The 25,832-nt window shown below is 39.1% G+C and overlaps 1 protein-coding gene across 8 annotated transcripts in view; it reads left to right on the top strand.

The window, feature by feature from the left end:
- The window catches only part of CDKAL1 (CDK5 regulatory subunit associated protein 1 like 1), a 563,996-nt gene that overhangs the window by 103,237 nt on the left and 434,927 nt on the right, over positions 1-25,832 (top strand). The window lies entirely within an intron of this gene.

The following is a 25,832-nucleotide window of genomic DNA, read 5'->3' as shown; positions in this document are numbered from 1 at the left end:
TGAGATTTTTTTGGCACTTAACTGCCTCCATCCTATTTGTTCACTTATGAGAAGAAAAAAAAAACTGAGATAATCTACAGCTGTTTCATAATAAAGACACGCAAAATTACAGAATTGTTAGCTTTTATGAAAGATATTACGAGCCCTGAATCATTACCAGTCCTGATTCAGTCTGATCTCAAGATAAAATTTCCCAAAAGGCATACACTTAAAAGTTTCAGCACAGACAGTTTAAGTTCCTGTGGCTGTTATTAATTCAGAAACATTAGCCAAAGCAGTCTAAACTGTCTTGTCAGGTTAAAAGCAGAAATTATTTCTGGTTTGTGGAAGGTGAAATAAGCATCCTTGTTAATCAACATTTAGCTCATGCCAGCATGTCAGATGTCAAGTGATCACAGGGAACAGATTTACATAGGAAATGTTAGATCTCTATTGCTTGCAAAGCTCTGTGCAGCCGTTGAGTTACTTTCTTTTAAAAAGCAGTTTTGAAACAGAGATTTTAAAAGAAATATTAAGGATATTGCAGTAAGGTCTTCAGTGGCACTAATTATTCTGAAAAGTACCACATTTTATTTTAAAGCTCATGTCCTTCACTTCCTTCTGGTATTTGCTGAAAAAATGTGCAATTTCTAAGTTTTTTTCACGTGTGATAATCTTAAAGGAGGTTAGACTTTCTTCTGCTTCATCCAGAAAGCAGTAAATTTATAAACTCTTATGGAGTTCCTTGAGGGTCAGTCTCTATGTTCAGACAGATGATGGATCTCAGAATGGAAACCCCTTCCTACCACTGATGGATTGGTAAAAGATGTATTTTGTGTAAGTGAAGTTTCCAAATATGACATGCGCTAAGCATCACAGATGCATCTAATTGGGAGCAGGTAATTTTCTTGTAACTGTTCCCAGAAATTGTGTTTCAGATGCAAGTTTTACCAGTAAAGAAACTCTAGCTAAATATTTACCAGGTTTGTCCACATTTGATTTTTTTGTCAATAAATATTTTAATAAAATGTTTCTTTTATATGTGTATTTCATGTCTTTTATGTCATAAGTTAAGCCATTTGAAAGCCAGCCTATTAAAATATTACATAAAAATAGGGTAGTGAATTCAGAATTGGAGTGTTTAATGGCTGCTTTGTTAGTACAGAATGACTGAAGGGGAGAGAAAAAAACCCAAACAAAATAATTTTGTTTTATTCTTAGTGTTTTATTGTAACACAAGTATTTTGTGTAGAGAGTGTTGAACTGATGGTTTCATTTAAATTATGTGAACCCTTAGCATATCAAAAATATCTCTAATGGTTTAAGATGTCACTGCTTGTGTACATTATTGCTTTTACAGCAGAATGAGTAGAATAAAAAGACACTTCATTGTGAAGTTAGGTGTTTTAGCTTAAACTGCCCTGTAAGCTAAGACCCTGGGAGCTGGTCTCCAGATGGAAGGAACTGAGGTGTACGCACGTTTCCTTGTGCCAGCCTGGCAGGGAGGATGGTGCCTTCCACGGTGGGAGCAGCAGTAACATGCAACCCTCCTTCAGCTTGGGCTGCTGAACTCTGCTAATACCTTCCGGCCGCATGCCTTTGGGTCAGGGTGTGACCCACCCTGCAGTGTCATTACACTGCTTAAATTAGAATAAGTGATATGCCTGCATAATGTGAACTGTCTTGTGATGAACTACTGGGTAGCGTGCTAAAACTGTAGCTAAAATAAATGCGATGATTTGTATATAACTTTCATCCAAATATAGGGTAGCATATTCTGCATTTTCAGTCTGAATTGTCGAATCCGCTCCGTGTTGCGAACAACAGAAAATTCCTATTGTCAGAAAAAAGCTGCACTGACAGTGTGTTGGATAATGCAGCAGCCTCTGCAGCGTGTGGCCCTGATGCGGTGTGTAATTAAGGAAGGTCAGAGTGTGTCTGGGTTCGTGATAAGACATGGCAATCTTTAATGTCCATGTGAAATTTTATTAAGATTTTCCTCAGTTCTTTCAAACAGTTCTTTAGTCTTCCATAAAACCCAACAGAATAAAATTAAAGGTGAAAAAAATGTTCTTTGTAGAGTAAAGGACTAAGTTCACCTTGCTAGGCCTCAGGTCTCAAGTTCTAGATAGTCTAATAATTTCAGACCTAAAGCTTTGATCAGTAACTATCTCTGCAGAGCTTTGACTTTGCGTCAGTGACAGTTACTTTCTCGTGTGTGTGTGTGTGTGTAAATATAGAGTATTATTGAATTTGCCCAATCGCGCACTTGGAAATGAAGCGTTAAAGTGAAGAATGCCTATGCAGCCTTTTTTTTTTTTTAATCTTGTGATAGTTTTTATTAAATTATTACATACTGCTTTATTTCCAGAAGGTTACTGCTTCATTCAGGATACAGCACAGTAGTGAAAAGTTACTCAGTTATTTGATACAATTTTCACTGAGCATTCTGAGGTCCTATATACTGTTAATTAACACTTTTTAAAACTTGCAAACCCTGCTCCAAGGGCAGATTTATTAATTTCATTATGGCTTTTCTGAGCTTCTCATCACTATAATATGCAAGTATTTCACACAGATTAATTTATTTTCACGGTTTTCTGTGTGGTCAGAGCTTTATGGTGTTCCATTTTTCTTAATTACAGCTGGGGCTTGGAAAGTGGGAACTGGGTCAAATGTGTCCTTGGGCTTGGGCACCCGATATATGTCTCAGAAGGCTTTGATCCTTCTGAAAACTTAGCTGTGGCTCTAAGCTTCCATGTTGAGTAGCTCTTGGTAATTACTACTTCTGCAAACCAAACGCACAGTATGAGGGGAGAGTATTCCCAAAGAAAGAAAGATACTTTTTTATATTTATTTAAGCACAGTCAGCTTCAGCTGTCTTCATTGACAGACCTTTTTTTTATTCATTGTAGATGTCTGCGTCATATAATATCCAGCTCTTGTTGTGACTGAGGCAAAGATTGTAGAGATTACAGTGGCCTTCATTAAACAAATAGGGCAGGTCCCTCTAAGGTGTTGACTGAGACTGGTGTCCTGTGAAAATGTGAGAGGCTGTATAATTGTGTAGCTGTGCATTGTGAACAGACTTTAAGAAGGGAATAGTAACGTGTAGAAACAACCTCACCTTTGGCACTTTTATTTTTTAAATGCTTGATTTTGCAATTTTTATGTATGCTTCAACCTCACTTTTATGTGCACCATTTTCTAGATTCGAAAACTAGCCAACAGCAATTTGTTACATGATACCGTGCTGGCACTGTTGTGCATCACTGGAACGTTTTTCCCAGGCTCCTAAGCGAGTTGCAATTTTTCTTTTCTTGATGACTTCCCTCTTCTCTGGTTCACCTCCATGCTGCATTCAGATTGTGCACATTCATCTATTGCTTGAATAGTGAGATTCATTGCAAGCAGAGGAGGCAACGACTGTCTTCTCTCTGTTTTGGGTGCTTGGGATGCAGCTTGCTGCACCCTAGAGTTGCATGTTGTAGGGAAACTTGGATCTGCTTAGTGCAGTCAGAATTTCTGAAGAACACAGCTAAAATCAATGTCTTCAGCTGAGCTAAATCAACTGCAATTTTTAGATGCCTGTAACTTGGATGAATTGGAGCCTTTTTTCACTGGGTTGGCAGAACATACTTTTCTGACATGGCAGTCTATTCCATTGCCCATCTTGGAAATTTGACTATTTAAGAAAAAAAAAAAAAACAAAACAAAACTCCGTAAATTCTTGAAAATCTTTGGCAAACACTGCATTATCTTATTCTTGGAAGAATGTTATGCTTTCTAGAAAGTTACAATTTCTTGTTGAAGTTTCCAAAATTGATTATATATTTTGGCAATTTCAACCTGTGTGTGTGTTTGGGGTGGAGGTGAAAAATAAGTTGTTGGCCAGCTGTCAAAATAGTCTTGTCCGACTTCCAGTTACCAGGACTTTTTGTAAGCAGGCGAAGAAATTCAGCAGTTGAATAGTACCTGACTTTAGTTTGATAATCCCAAAAGCTTTTTAAAAGGCAGCTGAAAACCCAGTTATTTCTGCATGGAAAAATGTTGAAGTACATAGTAATGCTTGTTCAGTGGTTTTGATACAGGGGAAGAAACAGAAAAAGATCTATTCTTAAATGATTCAGGCTCAATAAAATAAACGGAAAGGCAAATTACTGGAAAGAGTAAATCTCCTGTGAATACTTTGCTAACGGTTGGCTTAGGTTTATCTTATTTTGTGAGCTTCCAGCTTATTTAGGCAAATTGCAGATGATGTCTCTGAGCAAAAAGCAGTTAGATATGAAGGATGTGTCATTCTAGCTACTACCTCGTTTGAGCAGCTGCATTGCTGAGTATTGCAGAGACTTAAAACATTCCCTCCAGCCTCCTTGCCTTCCACCTCCACCCCAAATGAATTTTGAACCAAAGTGCTTGACAGGTGGCGCAGGAAGATAATCATAGTTATATGTTTTCCTGCAGATGGAGGTGTAGTTACCAGATACACTTTATTTACCAAATGTTAATGGTTTCTTAAGGAAATAATTCTGTGCCTTCTGGCCTGCAGTTTCATAACTGAGTAGACTAGTTAAAGCTCAGCAAACTGGATTTTTAAATGCTGCCTTGGTTATGACTAATTGATAGGATGGCTAATTCATGTTGCTCAACAACATCTATAACCACAATGACTTTAAGTCTGCATGCAGAGCTAATTTTTGTGGGTCCTCATGGCTTACAAAATGGTTAAGAAAGCCTTGATAGTTTTTCTTTTCTCCCTGAGCTTTCTAAATCATTACAGTATTTTAAGAATGAAACAGACAAAACCTCAAAATGGTCTTGCTAAAACTTTTCAAACTGAACTGACAATTCTGGCTCAATTTTAATCAGAAAAATTGCCTACTTCTGTATACACGTACCCCATTAGTTATAAGTACAACATTTAATGCGTTTTGGTATTTTTCTTCATTTACATGTGCGTGTAGAAGGCTCGCTGAACTCAAACAATGAAAGAAAATCTATCTCATCTTTCAGAAGTTAAAGTTTAAACAGAGAGGGTTAACTATCTACAGACCAGGAGAAACAAAGGAGAGTTTCTTAGCTTTGCACCTGTCAAATGCTGCAAATAATTGCTATTCTAAAGCAAAACCCAAAACATTAGCTGTACAGCAGCTGCCAAGCTTGGCGTGTCAGATATATTCAGATACCTGGGCCAGGCAGTTTGAGGAACATGGAGTTTTTGGTGTGCAGAGTTGAGATTTGCTTTGTTGGAAACCCTGGGATCCAGGTGTGTTGTTTTCACTTTAGAGTGTAGCCAAAGACGTTACAAGAAGGATTTGCTCTCAAAAGTGGAGTAGTGAAGGAGGTTCTGTCCTCGCTGTAATTTGAGTTGTATGTTGCTCAAAGCATTTTTCCAGCCATTTCAGCTAGTCTAATAAAAGACACTCTCCCCTCACAGACCTCCTCCTTGTTTTTGTCTTTTGGTCAAAGGTGTAGTCTCCCACCAAAATGATGAAGTAAGTTACGAAAATTACATGTTTTCTAGGCTATCATATGACAGGAATGAGAGAACAATTTGACTGGAAGTCTTTGTAGACATTAATTGGCTCTTGTGTTTTTGCTGAAATTAATTAGCCACGTGGCACTTCCATGTTATTAGAAATCTGTTACTGATCAATTTAAAAGGAAGCAAAACATTGTGGGCAGTGGAACTGGAATGCACTCAATGAATATTTTAATGGTACAACGGTTTGTGTGATTTTCAGAAGTTTCTCTGTCAGTTTGAGAACCAAAAATTGCAGAAAGGCATTTAGTAGTGAAAAATCAGAAACTTAAAATGATAGGATTGATGGCAACTACTGTGTGGTGGGGCTGAAAACTGAGTGACCTTCTGAGAAAGCTCAGTTTAAGACGTGTGTTTGCAGCAGTCTAAGCTTTATCCCGATAATTCTTTGTTCTTAAACTTCCTGTGTAACTTGTTCTGTATTTTCCCGATTAATACAACTGATTCTAAGCTGTTTCTGCTGTTTTTAAAAAAGTGAAATTGATAAATCTGTCTTAATTGTCTGTACTAAACAAAACAGTAGTAAACTTGCTTTTGTATCAAGGTTTAGCAAGGCAACAAGCTGCAGGTCCCCGCACCCCCCCCTTCCACCAGGACTTGCTGTTTATGGAAAACTCTAATATTTTGGTTAAGTAATGAAGTGTGTGGTCTGGATCCCTAAGGTGAAGTTATCCAAAAAGTATCCACATTCACTATGGAGGTTCTTATTGTCTTACCTTGGGAAGTCAGATTTCTAGGATGGACGAAAAAGGAAAGAGTGGATTTCAGCTCTTCTGGTGGAGCATAAGAAAAAAGGCAACTGTGTTCTCTAAAGGGTTTCTAGACAAATAAACTATATTTTTAAGTGATTTAGGAGTAAGGCAAATATTCAGGACTCTTAAATCACTGGTATTCTGCGTAGCTGTCTAGCTGTAGCTTTGCCTGATGGACTTCTCAGGGATATAGTCCATAGAATAGTTTATTGTAGAAGTTAACATAAGTTTTAAAGATATGGATAATGATGATAGAATTGCATGAGACCTTGAGAAATAAAACTGTACTGATATCACAGAATCACAGAATGGTTGAGGTTGGAAGGAACCTCTGGAGATCATCTAGTCCAACCTCCCTGCCCAAGCAGGGTCCTCTAGAGCATATTGCCCAGGATCGTGTCCAGGCACGTTTTGAATATGTCCAGGGAAGGAGACTCCACTACCTCTCTGGGTAACCTGCTCCAGTGCTCTGTCACCCTCACTGTGGAGAAGTTTTTCCTCAGGTTCAGGTGGAGCTGCCTGTGTTTCAGTTTATGCCCGTTGCCTCTTGTCCTGCTGCTGGGCTCCACGGAGAAGAGACTGGCCTCATCCTCTTGACACCCCCCCCTTCAGATACTTGCACACATTGATCAGATCGCCTCTCAGTCTTCTCTTCTCCAGACTGAACAGGCCCAGCTCTCGCAGCCTTTCTTCAGAGGAGAGATGCTCCAGTCCCCTCATCATCTTAGGAGCCCTCCACTAGACTCTCTCCAGTAGTGCCATGTCTTTCTTGTACTGGGGAGTCCAGAACTGGACACAGTACTCCAGGGGAGGCCTCCCCAGGGCTGAGGAGAGAGGGAGGATCACCTCCCTCCACCTGCTGCCAACACTCTGCCTCATGCACCCCAGGATCCCATTGGCCTTCTTGGCCACAAGGGCACATTGCTGGCTCATGATCAATTGTTGTCCACCAGCACTCCCAGGTCCTTCTCGGCAGAGCTGCTTTCCAGCAGGTCAACCCCCACCCTGTACTGGTGCATGGGGTTCTTCCTCCTGAGGTGCAGGACCCTGCCCTTGCCTTGGCTGAACTTCAGGAGGTTCCTCTCCGCCCACCTCTCCAGCCTGTCCAGGTCCCTCTGAAGGGCAGCACAGCCTTCTGGGGTGTCAGCCACTCCCCCCAGTTTTGTTTCATCAGCAAACTTGCTGAGGGTGCACTCTGTCCCTTCCTCCAGGTCACTGATGAATACATTGAACAAGACTGGGCCCAGGACTGACCCCTGGAGGACACCGCTAGCTACAGGCCTCCAACTAGACTCTGTCTTGCTGACCACAACCCTCAGAGCTCTGCCGTTCAGCCAGTCCTCAATCCACCTCACTGTCCACTCATCCAGCCCGCACCTCCTGAACTTACCTGTGAGGATGGGATGGGAGACAGTGTCAAAAGCCTTGCTGAAATGCATGCAATGCATATATGCTGAAATGCATATATGCTTAAATGCATTTTGTATAATCAGTGCCTTACAAATACTAATGAAACAAATCTGCTCTGTGAGGAGGAGGTGGTATGATCAGTCTTCTTTTAAGAGAATTTAGGAATTAAGAGGGCTGACAAAGGTCACATAGGAAGCATGTGGCAGTGCAAGGAAAACAGCCTAGCTTGGTAGAGTCCCGGTACAATATTTCATACAATCTTTCATACAGTAACATTATGTTTTTTGTTGTTCTGTATGCTAGGCTTGCAGCTGAATCCAGTCATGGATTCAGCATGATTTTCAGACTCTGAATTGCATTTGTTAGTCTTATTTAAAAGACAAAACCAAAACAAATCAAAAGTTGTTTCTTTGCCTTTACTGTGGGCAAACCTGGAATGAAGGATCTTGCATTTGCTTCAGGCCCTGTCTTTTACTGCGCTTGACTTGGCTGGTACATGCTATCTTGTTAATCTTGTATATCTCGTTAACCTTATAGTTCAAGTGATGCAAAGGCAGTACGCAGACTTTAGCTAGAAGAGCCCGGAGACTTGTGCTTTTGCTGGTCTATGTAATCAAGTGACCCTGTGGCTACTGGCTCTTTCATCCTCTGTGTTGTCTTGCTGTTTTAAATCAATTTGCCATCCTCTTTCCACAGTACTGTCTGTGAGATCAGGACCCTGTGTTTCAATATGACTGCGGTTTCAAGCATTGGGGGGGGGAGGGGGTCCTATTCTGCATTGCTGTTCTTGCTCATTATCCCCGTGCAGTAAAAAGAGATGTGAAGCCACATCACTGTTTATCTGCTCATCATTAATTTTGTTTGTTTATTTTATTTTTGTTTTGTCATCATGTTATGTTATGAAACTCAACATGAGGCCAAACTATACTCTTTCCTTCTATCTTTGGTATTTCTTACTGTTCAGCTGCTGAACTAGGTCTGTGGCCATGCTTTTGAGCAAATAGGGATGAGGCCTTTTTTCTTTCTAGTCCTCCTCTTAATTCCACGTGGTGCTACATGCACCATTCCTGTGTTACAGTAGTAGCAGGGCAGCCTTCCCTATATACTGAATACTCTTTAATGCACCAACCCACAGCAGTGGTTATACATATAATAAATATTAGCTAAAAATTAGTAATTAGTAATTTAAATTAGTAATTTTGAATTTATGATTTTGAGCACTTCATGTCTGGCTGTTTGATACTTGAGTTTAAATATAAAATTTAACCTAATAATCAGCTAGTCTTAATTATTCATATTTGTAACAGTATAGGACCTTCCAGTTGGGTGTGCTTAGGGAAAGATATATGTACTCTATACTGTATAAATGCTACCTGCTTTGCCAGTCTGTTAATTAATAGTGATAGTCTGGTCACTACTCTGTAGCTAAATTGTTCTTTAATAAAGGCACGTGGTTCTAATGCATGTGTGCATTTACTTGGGGTTCCCTGGGGTTGCTGCTGGGGCTGATACCATTTAATGTCTTTATCATTGACATGGGTGATGGGGTAGAGAGTATCCTTACCAGGTTTTCAAATGACACCACACTGGGGGACTGATTGCTAAGTCAGCAGGCTGTGATGCAAGGGGACCTCAGCAAGCTGGAGAAATGGCTCAGCAGAACCTTGTGGAATTCACTTAAGAAAAGCACATCTTGGACAGAATAACCCTGTGCAACTGTATGGACTGGAATTGACTGTGGAGCAGCTTTGTTTTTTAAAAAAAAAAAAAAAAGCTGGAGTCCTAGTAGACTCCAGTGTTGCCAGCAAGCTGATTCCCTTCCTTGCCATTTGTGAGACCACAGCTGGAAAACTGTGCCTCGGTTGGGACTCCTGAAGACAAAACAGATCTCAACAAACTGGAGAGAGTTGCGCAAACGGCTGCCAAGACAATTAGAAGGCTGGAGATGATGTAAAAGGAGAGGATGGTAGAGTTGGGTTTGTTCAGCCTAGAGAAGGCTAAGGGAAGACCTCTTTGCTGTCTTCACTGTCTTAGCAGTAGCTATAGAGAAAACGAACCGCAATTTTCTCAGAGGAGCACAGTGAGACAGTAATCTTGCAGCAAGATCTTATGGTAGTAATGGGAACAATGATCGTGGTACAATAAGGGAAATTCAGACTGGTTATAAGGAAAAAAAATGGTCACAGTGAGAATACTTTAGTAGTGGAAACAGGTTACTCAGAGAGGCTGCGGGTTCTCTATCCATGGAGATACTCAAAACTCAACTGGGCAACTTTGGGTATCTAACTTTGAAGTTAGCCACACTTTAAGGAGGGATTTGAACAAAATGGCTTCCAGAGGTCCCTTCCACCTTTTTTGTATGATTCTGTATAGTTTGCTTGTTAATGGAAGATTCTTGAAGATCTCTTTTGTCGGACTATATTAACCTTTTCTGTGCCATGGAACATAAAAACTTGGTTTCTGAGGCCAGAAGAATATGTGCCAATCTAGCTTTGGAGTATGTGCATTTTATGTGCCCCTTTCAAGCTATTTTAAGGGGAAGAACACAGTGGACTGTGAACAGGAGACGGGTTTTTCTTTTAGTTTGGTTTTCTAATGTTAAAGAACAGAGCCAGGAAGAACTGGTTTGGAAAACAATGCTCTCTATAGCAAACTGTTTGTTAACACATCTAGTCAAAAAATAATGCTATTCCCTTGTTTATTTTTGTTCAAAAGTCCAGGTATTTGTAAATATTGCCTTTCCCTTAAAAAGGGAAGGTGGTAGATAGAGGCATATACCCTTTCAAATGCTGGTGCTGTAATTACAGGCCAGGGTGCAGTGTTGGTAATGCTAGCTTGGAGGCACTATGGCAAAATTGAAAGAAGTTAAGCAGAAAGCAAGGAGTAGGATCAGTAAATAACAAAATTGTTAGCTGTTCTGAGACATTTTCTTCCTAAAAGTATAATTTCTAAAATGGAATTATGTAATCCTTTCTAAATAACCAGGTATTTGAAAGAAAAATTTGTCAACTAACTACTGCTTTTTGAGACTTTTGTATCTTAAATGTTTAAGTGCTTTCCATCCCTATTTCAGGAAGAGACAGTAGTAGCTCTGAGGGTGGCTAAATGAAGTATACAATACATCTCTTAACATTTTCTAGCTCATTTCTGCCTACAGGGGCAGAGAGTTTTTTCTAAAATGTTTCCCCTTCTGTGGGAAGCGTTGTGCTGTCCTGTCTTTCAAGGATTTTGGTCTGGAGTTGCCAATAGCCTGCCCAGTAATTTGGGGGGGAGGGGCAGGGAGGGAGAAGGTTTAGCCTCTAGAGATTTTGGTTTGGTTTGCCTTGTATTCCTTTGAATACACCCTTGTTCCCTCTGAGTTTGTCTGTTCCTGTTATCCTTTACTCTTGTTTAATCTTTCTGGAAAAATGGAAATTTCCTCTGAATCGGGAGCGTGATGCCTGTCTACACCAACTATCTGAAACCCTATCTCAGCAGGGGAATTGACCCGGTTGGGGCTGACGCTCAAGAGAAATTATGAAAAATGATGAACTGTTTTTCACTTAAATTCCTTTTTATCGGATGATAAGCTTCTAATATGTCTATTATTCTAAAAGATCCTGAACCTCACTTGAGAACCAGCTTTTTCTTCCTGGCACTGCCAAACTACTTGTAGTTAGGATTCAGATCTGAAAGCCAGGGGCAAAAGGTTTAGCAAACAGTGGGAGCCTAGTGTTGGCCCATTAAGTAAGATAGGTGAGCGCTGTTGAGCTGCAATTAGCCAAGTATTAATCAATGAGAGATTGATAGTCCTCTTTTTTTCTTTTCCTTTTTGAAAGTCAATTATTCCAACACTTCAAACTTTCCATCAACTTTTCAGCTAAGGGGCTGTAGTGTTAACTACAAGGTTAATCCTTGTATAGCTCAAAAGCCTTTCAATATTGTCTCAAGTTAACGTCTATAATATAGTCAACTATTAGTAGTGAATCTTCTGTTACGGATTAATGTTAAGGTAAGGGTTTACCCAAGAAGAGCCTTGATCTTTATATCTGTTCATTCTCGATTTTTAGTATTAAAAATGAAAGGAAAAAAGTTGGTGTGTATTTGTGTGTTCAGCCCTCAAGGACAGGCAGCTGATCTGATCTGACGTGCACTTAATGATTTAAATGCAGCCAGTGCCTGACAAGCTTGACCTGAGGCTGGGAAAGGCAAGCTGGCCTCCCACCTCCGTTGCCTTGTAAACACCGCATGGCTGCAGCTGCGCTCGCGAGGGAGCATGTACAGGCTTAGTGGCGTGTGCTCCCCACCGAGAGCAGCAGGGGTGCGAGGCGCAGAGGCCGAGGAAAGCCTGACGAGGGCACAAACTACTTACACAGTCCCTTTCTTTTTCCTGTCCTAACTAAATATTGTTAAAGGTGCTATTACATTTCTCACTTCCTCCCCCCACCCCCCCCCCCTTGATCTTTGTGCATGAAAATGCTTTTCTATAACATTTCTGGGCATTTGTATAACTTCTTAGAGGATATTTCCAAAAAACCCTTTTTCTTCAGAATCTAATAACGATGAAGTTCATTTGCACCTCAAGCTACAGTCTAGGTAAGAGGTTTTAAACTCCATGTTTTGCAAGCTAGTGTCCTCCCATTTGTGTCAAATTAGCCCGTTTCTAGACTTACAGAAGTCTGTTTGGTTGAATCTGCACAGGTGTGCAAACATGAGATTTGCTTTCTGTTTGCTGCAATCTGAATCCACCGCTCCTTGAAGTATTCATTTTCACTGGAAAACTGCATTGTAGCGTAACATGTATAACGCTACTTTAAATATCACATAATAAGAATGCTGTCTTACCACTGCAAGAAAAAGGGTTTTTTTTCACCATGAGGCTAACTTTTGCTAACCAGCTGAAATATAGAAATACCCCGCTGCTAAAAAGCTATAGTGAATAAACAGTAGCACACACCTCAGTGCAATGGGAATTTTGTTTTGCTATCGTTACCCATATTAGTGATCTTGGGGAAAGATTACCCTTGTTATAGCTTAAGAAATACAAGAATTGCATAGTTCACTGCTGCAATTAACCCATGGTAAGTGCCACACACTGGCTATGCTGAGTGTGTAACTGCGTGGCTGGTTAAGTGTTATTATTAGCCTCACAGAGGTTGAACCGTTGTACTTCTCAAGTGCATTAAATCAGTGACTGAGAATTAGTGAATGAGATGAGGGTAAGAAAACCCTGGGCATGTTAATGCTAGTTACTACTGGCAGGGCCTGACCGCCTGCGCCCTCCTTCCTACTAGCTCAGCGTGAGGAGCGGGGCCCCCGAAGCTCGCCAAGGTGGGCTCTCCTCACAGGAGCTTCTTGCCCTACCTCTCAGGTGCTCTGTGTCTATGACTCCCAGACTGGACACAGCGGAGGAGAGCGCTAGGTCTTTTGCACATGTGCTTAGTTGGGACTGCAGAAATAGGGCCCTTTTGTTCCCACGTTGCCCTTGCAATCCTGTTTTTAAAGACTCTCCTGTACAACTTCTCCCAATTGCCAGAAGTTATAGTGTAAACAACAATCATAGCTGTACCATGCAGTCTAGAGGTATTAATACTGAATTTCTTGACAAGAAAAAAATGGGCATTGAGTAGTCTTTTTCTTCTTTTCTTGAAGAAAGATAATGTACTGTGTTGGAGTTGAAATAAGTATGGTTCTTTCTTGGACCTGGCTTGTGTATCCAATCAGAGGAGCATCATATTGTCTCAATGCAACAAACACTTTATACCGTTCAGTTTTATTACATTGCACTGTTAAAAATGTGTATGAATGCCAAAACTGGGATACAAATTTCTTATGGACTAAAATAACATTTGAAATTTATATAAATATTTTATCTGGAGCAGGTGAGAAATTGAAGAATATGATTGGCACAGCACAGTGATTCGTTATTTCAGTAGTACTTATACATTGTGTATAACTTTATTAAATAAGTAGTAGATCAACTTTTTAATTATCCTTCTGATTTAATGCCTTTTCTACTGTGATAAGTAGCTGCTACAGTAAGTGAAATAAAAATTACTATTAATATTTTAATAGTAAAGCAGCAGGTTGAAGACAGCAGAAATGATACAAAATGTTGGTAACATACCAAAAATGTCTTTCTGAAAGAGAACCATGTGATTTTACGTATTCTTAGTGCATCTGCGTGTGAAGTGGCTTTGTCTGTTCTCAGATTACTAAAATTATTTTAGGCAAAAATGTCCAAATGTATTTTCAGGGGGTTGGGAAAAAAAAAGTTCAAATTTCTGCCTCCGGTTTCCATCCTTTCACCGTTTCGCCTAAGCAATAAACTTTTTTGTTCATAGCCTCTTCAGTTCTGTAATTTTGTAGACAGTGAAGTGCTTTAAAAGTGTGTGTAGACAGTGTAGACGGTGAAGTGCTGCTTTAAAAAAAAAAAAAAAAGAATCAAGAAAGCAAAACGCCAAACCGGACAGTACCTTGCATAATAGGGATTATGATTATTTTTAAGCATTAGTGTTTGTATATCCAGTTTTTGTCACATCAGCTGAGCTGTTTGATGTCCCAAAAATCACAGAGAAAATATTAGGCATAACAAAGTGAATCCAAAATGGTAATTCACATTTGAAAGATAAATCAGCCTGAAGTTGGAAGATTTTTTTCCTGAGTCACTGTTTGAGAATGCCCAAGAATGCCCTAATAATAATAATGCCATAATGTGAAGGGCAGAGGGGCTGTGTAAGCTGCTGTTATCTGCCTTTAACCCCCAGGCTGCCAGCGCTATAGCATGCGTATTGCAGGTGCAAGTGTGTTAGAATTAGATCACCAATGCGCAGTGCACTGAAGTAACAGAGCATTAACTTTTTTGGTGGTTAGTTCTCTCTCTCTCTGTTTAGTGAGGCTAGCATATTTGTTAACTAATGAATGCTTTTCATCGCTGCAGATGAACAAACTAACCAAAAAACCAAATGGTGTGTAGCACAGACTGCAAGCCATACAATTCCTTTCCTATTTAAGGGTCAATGTAGTTGCTTGGACTTCTTGGACAGGTAAGGCAATAAACATGTAAAACTGGTTAAAGAATACTATATTTTACTACACGAGGCATTTTTTAGCTTAGTTTTGTAGCTTAACTATAAATTAAGTAACTTGCTTTTCTCTTGAATTAGTGTTTCCTGAGTTTCTTGTTTGAGATAGCAAGTGCTGCATTTTCTCCCAGGCGCTGTTATCAGCTCCTGCTATAAAGTTTGCGTTAAAAGAGGAAGGCAAACGGTCATCCAGGAATGCTGCAGCTGTCCCGCCGGCTGCTTTGTGTGCTGGGCGGAGGCCTGGCTCAGGTGAGGGGCTGCGTCAGCCCTCAAAGAACTAGTTGATGTTGTTATATAAAGAAGTAACTGAAAGATGGTCTTACTAGCAATAGTCCTATGTCCCTTTGTCATAAAAGTTTGAGCCATCTGTTGCTAGAAAAATTACCTCAATCTACCACCTGGTGTTTCATTGAGCCTAAGGATTTATTCCAGATAAGCACTGGTTTACTTGATAAATATTGAAAGGAAAAATGGAGTTCAGGGGAGAAAAAAGAAGCAAGGGTTTTCCTCTCGGTTTTACTGAGTGCTGAATAATACCGTTTGGATCATTGTTGTTTCCTTATGTGGTTCATGCGTCATTAAAAACAATTTTCTTTTCATTTTGCAAATTGAAAAAGAAGCGTACCATTAAACAAATAGAACATTATACAACAATTGGTATAAAGTTCTGAGCAGTGTATGATTTAATTTGGAGTCGTGGATGGCCACCTGCTGCACTTCTGTTCTTGTGGCAGTCTGGCAAGTGGCTGTGCTGTTGTGGTGCTTGTCTTTGTCGGGTATATTTGGAACCATCTGAGAGAGCTGCCAACTGTCAAATCCAGCGCAGACTGATGGAGTATTTGGCTACTTAGCTGCCTGAATGCAAAAAGCCACACTTTAAAAAAAAACAAAAAACAAAAAACTTTTTTTTTCCTTTAATAATCATGATATGCTTTACTGTGCTAATACCATATACAGATAAACTGTAACTTCATTAGAGGCTTATTTCCTCTTGCCAACCTTTAAAATGAAAAGGACTATACTGCTCCTGGGAAACGTGATCCCTCGCGCTGTGCCAGCACCTGCCTGTTATACCCACTGTAAATAATTTTGTCTCAATTATAGGGAGCTATAGAAGTAGCCATTTTCAATTTATAGGTGTCAGAGGTGGCTGAGCTGTGGGCAAGACATGGCTCATGAAACTGCTTTTTTTTTTTTTTTTCTCTCGCTAAATCAGAATATTTTTGATATGCTCTTCAGAGAAAGCAAGTGGCACTGTGCTCTCCATGAAGTCGTTTGGACTTTGCTGAGGACTGAGACGGTCAGTCTAGAGCCTGATTGAAGGCTCTGTTAGATGGCAGCTGCAGGCTGCTGGTGCAAACCCTCAGGTTCCCGTCAGTTTATTCTTTCACGGGCAAGTTTTGGTGCTCCCACTTACACAAGTAAAATGAGCATGGGAATTATTTTGAAGTTAATAGATCTGTAATTTATTTACTATTACATTTTGTTTATTTTTCTTCATCTAATCAGTATGCTTGTTGGGTTGAGGATTTGTTAGAAAGTCAGTGAATGGGTGGCAAGGAACAACTGATTGTGTGATTTGCAGTAAACTTTATCATAAACCACTAGATGTTGAGCAGTCGTTGTAGTATGTTTTATTTAAATTTATTATGAGTATGGGAAAGAATGTTTGTTGCAAAATAAGCACTGGAAGAAAATACAGACACTCAAAATCTTCACATTGCCATAACTCTCACCATTTAGTTTTGAAATATGTTGGAGGTATTTTGTAGCCTGTATTCAAATATTGGTAATTTGAATCCTTGGTTGAGTAAATTTACCTAAAAACATTTTGGGGAATGTTCATAATGAGCCAAGAAGAGAGTTCAAGGAGCACAGCTAGTCTCAGCTAAACTTGTTTGGTGTATAAGCATTGTAATAAGTTTCTTGGAGCTACTGCCTGCTGCAGATGTGGGAAGGAGCCTGCGCCGTTGTGTTTTGTGAGCACTGCCCTGAGTTTTACCCCAGGTAACTGTTGCTAGTTCTTCCATCTCGAACCCACTGAGCTTGAGGTCTTGCCCTTGGGGATGCGAGTTTGCTGACTTGACTGGAGCCAGATGAGTAGGCACTTTCCAATTAATGACTCCTCCATTGTTCCCTGGTGAATTTTTGGTATTTTCTATGGAAGAGAAAATATCTCTTGCCACTGTATTATTTCCTAGAAGATTCATTTGATTTAACCCTGTGTAGTTAAATCAGTTATGTCGAGTAAATTGAAATCCAAGTTATTTAGCAAACAAACTAACTCTTAAATGCAAAGAGTTTCATTTACCCTTCACACGGTATCAGAAACTGTATATTAAGGAAAATTACTTTACTCATTACTTTGAATGTTTGCCAGTACTCTTTCTGAGATTGAGGGGTTGTGCAACACTTACGTAGTGAAAGTCTGAATGTGGTTCATCCTACGTTTGGCGGCAGCTTAGGTCTGGTGGCTTCAGTGTTGTAACATACTTAAAGGGAATGCTTTATCCGCTGAACTGGAAGAGTTGTAGTCAGTCTGTCTCGTTTCCCACCATGCAAGGCCTGCAAAATGTTGACCGCAGGGCACAGGATAATGGTCTGAATTTTGGAACTCGGCTTTGGTTTTATTGTATAACTTTGAACAGGTCGCTTTTTACTTCTTTGGTTTGTAAAATGAAGAGAGTGGTGCAGCTTGTGGATATGACGTTAGAAAAATGATTCTTAGACAAAATAAAGGTTTTCTGATCCTTGGATGAAAAGTGATATACACAATGCAAAGTAGCATTATTGTGAGTCTTTTTTTTTTTTTTTTTTGAATAACAAGATTCTGTGATTATTCACAGAATGGGATAGTCAGCTCTAACATATCATGACATACTGAAACATCTGTCTGCTATACATGCTTACCACACTCAGTTCCATAGAAGGATTCTGATACTGAGGTAGCACCTTCTGGTAGGGCTCTTACTGAGCCTGAAGAGTAACAGGTTATTGCCAGATAACATCCTATGTCAAGGGATGTTTCAAGAGGTGGGGGGAGAGGGGGTTGGGGAGTGTTTGCTTTTTTGTTGTTGTTGTTTGTTTAGAAAGGATGTATTAGCTCTTTTTTAAAGTGCAGCAGTTAACTCTTTTGCAGACTTTGAAATTCGTTAAACTTAACAGCATGCTGTAGGTAGTTGAGAAGATAATTATAGTTGTTTGGGAACAGAGAAAATAGCCTTCGGAACCCGGGTCTTTCAGGCACTGGCTTCATTATATTTCCACTTCCCTCTGGCATGGTTTCTAGCAGATTTATCTTTTTTATTGTATTGCCAGAAAACAGTCTTTGAAGTGTGCAATGTTATATTAGTGTAGCACTTTGCCCATCTGTCCCACCAGCATTCAAATTTAAATTTGTTAACTCTTCCAAAGTAAAAAGTTCATACCTTCCATTAGTATAACTCTATGCTCTAATGCTGGACTATCAAACTGGGCAGAGAAAGTCAACATTAAGTGACTTCTGTATCAAGATTATGTATGTGCATTCTCTTTACGTGTAAAATAGATTTGGTGAAAGTTGGGGCTGCAGTGATGACTTTGCATCAAAACTTTTACTCTGAACAACTATATGTATTATAAATTGTGATAATTAGTGTGCTTTTTTGGCTAATGCTAGTAACATTTACTAGACTGCAGAATTTTAGCTAGAATTTCAGACCAACTTAAGGATAATAAGGAGGCCAAATCCTTTTTGAACTCTCTTTTAATTCTGGCTTGGCCGTTACAGCAACATGTAAATGTATCCTGAAGATAACCCACATACATATAAGAAGATTTACAAGCTGACTGGTGTTCTGTTGGTTCTTTCACATTTTGCAAGCTAGAATTACTTTCGGGCAAGAAATGAATTCTTTTGTATGTCGTGCATATCCTTCCACCATCTTTGGTGTGTGTGTACGTGTTAGTTTTTATTCTCCTGTTTCTTTGATCAGCTGACCTGCAAATGAAGATCTGACTTTATGGAAGTAATTTTACAAACTTCTTTTTATGTCATGTGCTTTCTCCTCAATGATAAACAACAAATTCCAGAAATTTAGAACTCTGAAGGGCAGCTTTGCAAATCTGCAAGATAAAATTTAAGCACTTACAAATTCATGATTAGGCACAGATTGGTGGAGTGGTGATGACTAATTAGTCTCTTCACCTTAATTCTTTTTTTATGTGTTAGTTTTCAAGTAATGCAAATAGCAAACAAGATTGTTTTGAAAATTGTCAGTGTTGGGTGTGACTGGCAGCAGCCTGTCCTCCTGGAAACTTCAGTTTTGCACAAGCTCCATTGATGCATTGACTTAATAGAGCTGGGATCATAGCTTTTCTCATCTCTAATTGCTTACAACAAATTGCAATTAGCAACTTTGACCAGTTTGGAATGGGAAGGAGGAAAAAGTAGAAGGCACACGTATGTCAGAAAGAGGTTAGGAGAGAAATGCAGAATTTTGTTTTTAATCTAAGTTTAAAAAAAAAAAAAACGCACTGTGGCTTCCACAGATGCACTCTCTGCTGATGGGGTCAAAAGCAAACATTTCCAGCCACTCTTTCTTTGGGTTTTAATGGCTTACTGTTCTCCTTTCAGTAGCATTCCTCATTAGGCATCTGCTCATAGTCTCTACTTGTTTATAGTTCGCTCTGAGCTGCATCGTTTTGTTGCTAAACTGGAGTGCCGACAGCTACGGCTCTAAGGCTGGGCAAAGCCGGCTCCTGTACAGAAAGGCACCCTCCAGCACAAAACGCAGCAAGCGATTCTTGTCTCTTTGTGGTCAGGCGCAAGAGTGAACATGTTTCTGTTCAATAGCGGAGAGCACTTACACTGCCCTGTTCTTTTAATTGTCAATGCAGCATAGGTAGAACATGTCGAAAAGCTGGAGTGAGGGAAATGAAGTGATATGGTAGTGTTGTAGGGGCAGCTATTAATTCATAATAATGAATTAAAGGAATGAAGTGTACATTGCTTTTTGTTGCCTTACTGTACACACAGCATTAGAACAGGAATACCATTTTGCAGTCCCTTTATTATATTTATTCACTAGTTACAGAAACCTCCCATTTTGAGAAGTTAATAACTTGCAGTATCCTTACAGTTTGAGATAAACATGTAAAGTAATTTTAATTGCTTTTAAAAACTATTATTTTTTGCTATTTTTAGCACTTAAAATTCTTTCTAGCAGCTCTGATATTATGTAGCAAATAAAGTTTCAGTAAAATATTAGTGCCTTACTCAATTCATGCATGAAGTCCTGCAATGTTAGTTCATGCAGTTTGTCTCTTATCACAAACTTTTTTCTTTTTCTTAATTGGATGTGTCACTTGGAAAAAACACTGTCTGAGAATGAAATTACCTGTGGTATTTAAATAGTAATAAGTAATTGCTGAAAGATTTCTGGCCGGATAACCACTTCATCAAAACTCAAACATCCTAAACCAATTTTTCTTTAAATAAAGCTGAGAGCATGTGACATGTGATTCTGAATTAACATAGGTACAACCTTAAAAATTTTGTGATTGTAATTTTATCTGTGTAGTGTAATTTAAAAAGTCAAATCCTTTATCGAACTGTGAAGTTTAAACCACTTATTCTTGCATGGGTTGCACACTTGTGCTTTGAGAGCTATCTCCAGTTTGGGGACTTATTTACATACAGTTATCACACAGCAGGCTAAATGAATGTACTTGTGTAGATGCCTTCATGTACTATGGTTAAAATATGTTAAAAGTTGTCCTCAAATTTTTACATCAGATAGAAAAAAACTTGTGATCTTTTTGCCTGTGTAATTTTAAAGCAGTAGAGCAACTATCTGTTCTTCTGGCTTTTGGTGTTCGACTTAAAGCTATGATGATAATCTATAAAGGGGGAAAAAAAATTAAAGTTCTTTTGGGAAGGTATTTAGGAAATCTATTTATACAGCATTGTATTTTACAGTTGACTTGAACCATCCCAGGTTTGTCAGCATGGGGAGAATAGGTTCCAGTAGCGGCTGTCAAACTTCAAGGCAGGATGGCAGGCCTTATATGCATGGGCAAATCAGTAAACATTTCAGTTTATCACAGCTGTATGTGCATCTCCCACTTTCCATACATCTTCCCATCTACTGTAATTTCTCTCCTGTAATCCACTTACTCATTGAATCTTCCTTCCCTCCTCCTTTTGCATCCCTTCTGCCCTTCTCGTTCCCGTATTGCCTCCTGCTTCCTCCTTACACTGCCTCACCCCAGTGCCCTCTTTTCTCAGTCTGTCCAGGTGAGCGCTAGTAGTGGCTGGCATGCCAGCCTCCTGTCTGCATGCTCTGGCACTGGGTTGTGAGGGCAGGCACTGGCCAAATGCGTGGAGATCCCTTAGTTAAGCATCTTCCTCATTGTATGTGGGCACTAACAATGAGGTTAAGATTGATCAGTCTTCTAACTTTGTAAGGCAATTTAGCAGTAAAAGTGTAAAGTGTTGAACTTGCAGCAAAAGTGTCTGAAATATTCTTTAAAGTATTCCTTAAAATGTAATTGCAATCTCTGCTGCTGGGAAAGGGGAACAAATAAAGAATGCGTGACTTCAAGTGCTCAAGTCTTTTAAATACAGATTTTTCATGGAGGATGATTGAATAGGAGGTCCCCTTTGAGTTTAAGCTTTTATTTAATATGTTAAGTAGAGTTCTACTCTTTGCTTAACAGTTGCGTCGTCTTTATTGAAGTCAGAGTAGCAAACACCTTTGTTAGTATAAATGATAAATAATTCAAGTAATCATTCATCCAACTATTCGCAGGTACTTTTCTGTGCTATGATGCTATGTCATGGTTTATATCAGTGTTCCTTGATTAATTTTGAGCAACACCTTCTTTGGTTGAAAGATTTTTTTTTCCTCCCCCCATTCCCTTCTTTCTTCCTTCAGTGAATGAAATATTTTAAGTGAATTTTTTCAGTGGATGAAATGTTTTAAGGGTTGTGATGGAGATCAGATGTGTTTAGGTGAGAAAACACTGTTACCTAAGTAGGTTATAAGATTCGCAGTATATTAATTCTTCTTGTCCTGTCCCTCAGCCAGTTTCAGTATCTGTCTAGATATATGCAGCTGTACAAAGTGGATGATAACTAACCAGATAGGTATGATGAGATTTATCATTTAAAAAGCACTAGACATCTTAAGTGAAAGGTGTTACATATTACCTAAACATACTCAATTGCTGCTGGAAAATGAATATTTTAATGTGTGGGTTTTTTGTTTTTCTTTTTCCCAAATTTAGGATGGTGGTGGTATAAAAAATACCATTAGGGATGGTATTGGGTAGCTACACTAGCTGTATCCCTGTAGATGCATTTTGTACACAGGGATTACAAAAGCTTTCTTCTACGTTGCCCACCCACTGAGGGTTTTTTGTTTCTCAGTCCTTCCTCAAGTTACTGAGCAGTACTTGAGACCTTTTTTTATAAGGAAAAGGAGAAGACATGGGAAGAATAAAACAGATGCCTTTAATTAGTACAAGAAGAGTTCAAGGTCTCTTAAATTTGACTAATAAGGTAATAAATCAGATCACAGCATTTTCAACGTAGGAACATACTGAGCATGCAAATATGTACTGAAAGGGCCTCTTATTTTGTTTTCCTCACGTTTTTTCCTGAGGCTAACTAATGTATGCGATACAGTTATGAGTGAGCTTATCTGAAGGATGGCTGTTTATTCCATTTTAATATAACATTTTACCAAATCTTTTACTCCTACATAATAAGCTTATCCTTAGTTTATCTATAGTCTGATAAGAGTCCCCAGTGCACAGTGTCTTTTACATGTAAACATTGTGCTATACTGTCCAGCGTTTGTAGCTAGCATTCCAGAAACTGTCCACCCTGAGATCAAGGTATGTTCTTCTCCCATATTACTATTGTGAACGGCCAAATTGTTTAACACTCACAGATCGACTGTAGTGTGAAATAAGGGATTCTTAAGTGGCTTGTATGAATTGTTCAGCCGGGACCTCATCAATTAAACCCTTCCAGTGCACTTAACCTTTGAGGGCTCCGTTCTAAAGCATGTTAATATAAATTAATTTCTTCAACAGTAAAATGTTAACGTACCGCAAGTCTTGTGAGGGCAGAAAGCACAAATAATGAAAATATGTATTCAAAATAAAAAAATTAATAAAATTACCAGAGGTCAGTTGCTTAAAAGAGATTTTTCTGGTAAACTAGAAATTCTTACGTTAGTTTTTGCTATATTTTCTGCAATGTTAATCAGAGATCCAGCATAACGTACTTTTCAAATTTAGGCTTTGTAAAGAAGTTAGTTTTTCCTCACTTTTCCCACTATTTACACTAGAGGAAAAAAAATCTGTGCACGTAATAGATATTGCAAAAAGAAGATATTGCAGCATCTGGTATTTTTCATAACTGAAACTTTAAAGAACAATTCATAGCATCTGTAATGTTTTAGGTAGTACAGTGTCTTTATGCTACCCCACATTTCTAAGAGTAAATTTAATTTTTATTTGGTGAGCATTAGTGAATCTCTGTTGTTTTGGTACTTATGAGCTTTTGTTTTGATAGTGATGTTTCCTAATAGCAGAGTTCAAGATCAAATGTTGAAGGTAACCATAGTTTAAAATCATCTTATGTCTGTCATTACTCATCAGGCTGTTCAGCATATTGAATTTATTGTAAACACTGCTGTAGCAGCAGCAAGGCAGAGCTTCCCGTAGGCTGATATGTGCCAGAGTTAGAGATCTGTGTTGTATGTAGGACAGTTCTCAAGCTTTTACTTTCTGCATTTGAAGTAAGTTCATTCTAACAGAAGTCGGTGTGGAAGTAAATGGTGTGTAATAATCTCCATCTTCTGAGAAGAGGAGAATGACGTTGGTTTGGTTGATGGGGTTTGCAGTTTGCCTCGTCTTGAAGAGGCTGTTGATTCTGTAGAACGCTGAAGTTTTGTTGGCTGTTCAAGTGTATTAAATGATTGATCTAAAATCTAGTCTGGGATAACAGAAGTGGCCAAAATTGAAGATGAACTTTCCCAGTGGGGACTTACTAATTGTGACCATTTGATTTTTTTTTTTTTTTTAATACAGGTAATTAGAAATTGTGTTGCTCTGCTTTTTCTAGTTACTACAGTCAGTGTAAAAATACTTAAAACTTACATTGGTGTTTGTATTTCTCATGAAATGATGGTGCGTCCATGTAATACTTTGTAAAGAGTGATGTTGGCTGCTAGACAAAACCCCTACCTAGACTTACGTTGGAAGTAGTTGGGAATATTTAGCCAATTAGCTTCCACTTGCCAATGGGTAAGGCAAAAAAAAAAAAAAAAACAGATTTTCGTGCGATTGCCATAACAAGCAGTGGTGACTGTCAGTACTGTTGGGAAATGCTCCTTCCCTCCCCTCCTTCGCTCCCACTCTCCCTGGAGAGGAGCCGCTGTTGATAGTAACTTCTCCTTTACTCTTCCAGGAAGGCGCCTTGTAAACAGAGATGGAGCTCGTTCTCCCCCACCCTCCAGCTGATGAGCTTTTCCTAGGAATGTAAACAAGCTGGTTTTGCTATTTTTATACACAACAGACGGGCAACTGCTGCTGTAGTGAGATTTGCTTAGCAAATTGAAGTTCGGTATGACAAGGTGCCTTCCTACCCGGCTGATTGTCCCTGTGACCCGTTTGGATTGGTCGGCTGGTGTCCTGACCGAGCAGGGGTTTCCAGGAAACTTTAAACATCGCATTTAAGGGGATACGTATCTTTACCACAAACGTCTTTCCACCCTAAATGAGATGGTCTTTATTTTTGAAGTGACTGTATTACATAAAGATGAATTCATAAGTAGATTTGAAACTGCTACTTTGTTAAGGATCAGTGATTGCAAAGCTGATTCTCTTCAGTGCGGACTGCCTCAGCAAACTATGTGCTTGATGTTTCGTAAGAACCAAAATTAAGTAAATTGTGAGTAAAGCTATCTGGGAAGAAGCGTTTAGACATAAAACTGGGACTTGGGTAAGAACAATTTTTTAGGTAGTCTGCTAGCGCGTAATCTAACCGGGGGATGCTGAGGCAGGCCCCCCCCCCTTTTTTTTTTTTGACTGCACATAAATTGGGAAAAAGCAAAAGAATAGTACAAAATGAAGGTTGTATAGCAGGTAGGTATTTGGCAAAGGGAAGCTAATGTTATTAAGAGAACATCTATGACAGGGAGTGCTGGATAATAAGAGGGAAGTTATGTACATGAGAACTGCTAGACACATCCTAGCAATTTTTCAGTGGCGCCAAAACCAATGTATAAATCTGCTAGCTTTTTAAACTCCATAGAGAGTGACAATAATTCACTGATGTTAACTTTAATAAATCTTGGAATGCTAATAAAGTTTCATTACGTGAGCAGAATGCTAAAGAGAACAGTATATGAGACAAAAGTTAGGGGAACATAATGTTTAGACCATGTTGGCAAATGTTGTTGAAAGTCATGGAAAAAGTATCCAGTGTTCCTTGGGATTGAATGTAATTTTCAGCCTAGTGTTTCTGCTCCTTCAGAGTTAGTGGTCAGTAATCACGTGGCAGATGAGAGGACACGTGTAGACCAGGAAGGATAAGCATAGCTGTGCAGTCTGCGGGCAATGGGAAATGGGATGTTTGCTTTCAGAGCCCAGAGCGCTTTCTGTGGTAGGATTAGGAAGTGAGGCATGCGTTGTTTAGGTTGGATAAATTTGGAAAGGATATGGCTCAATACATGTGGACTATAGTCTATAGCCTCAGTGTTAATTTCTCTAAATTACTGCTACAGGACTTCTTTTCTTTTCCCCATCTCCCCCCTTTTTTCTCTTTTTTCTCTCTTTTTGTACTAACAGCAAATACTATTTCAGGAAAACTGGAGTCTTGTACAGTTTCTTTGAAGGCTATGCATTTCTTTGTGGAAAGAAAATTCATAATAAAATGAAAAAATATTGTGGTTTATTGGTCAATTTTAAATACAATAAATATTTGCGTTGCAAGCTCTCTAAAACAGTGTGAAATACAAATAGAATGGGATTACTGTTTGTAACCTGTTAGTTGGAATTTTATAGTAACTTGGTAGGCTTTTTAAAGGT

This window comes from Struthio camelus, chromosome 2, assembly GCF_040807025.1.
Source record: "Struthio camelus isolate bStrCam1 chromosome 2, bStrCam1.hap1, whole genome shotgun sequence".
Lineage (NCBI taxonomy): Eukaryota > Metazoa > Chordata > Aves > Struthioniformes > Struthionidae > Struthio > Struthio camelus.
This window is presented reverse-complemented; position numbering and strand designations above follow the sequence as displayed.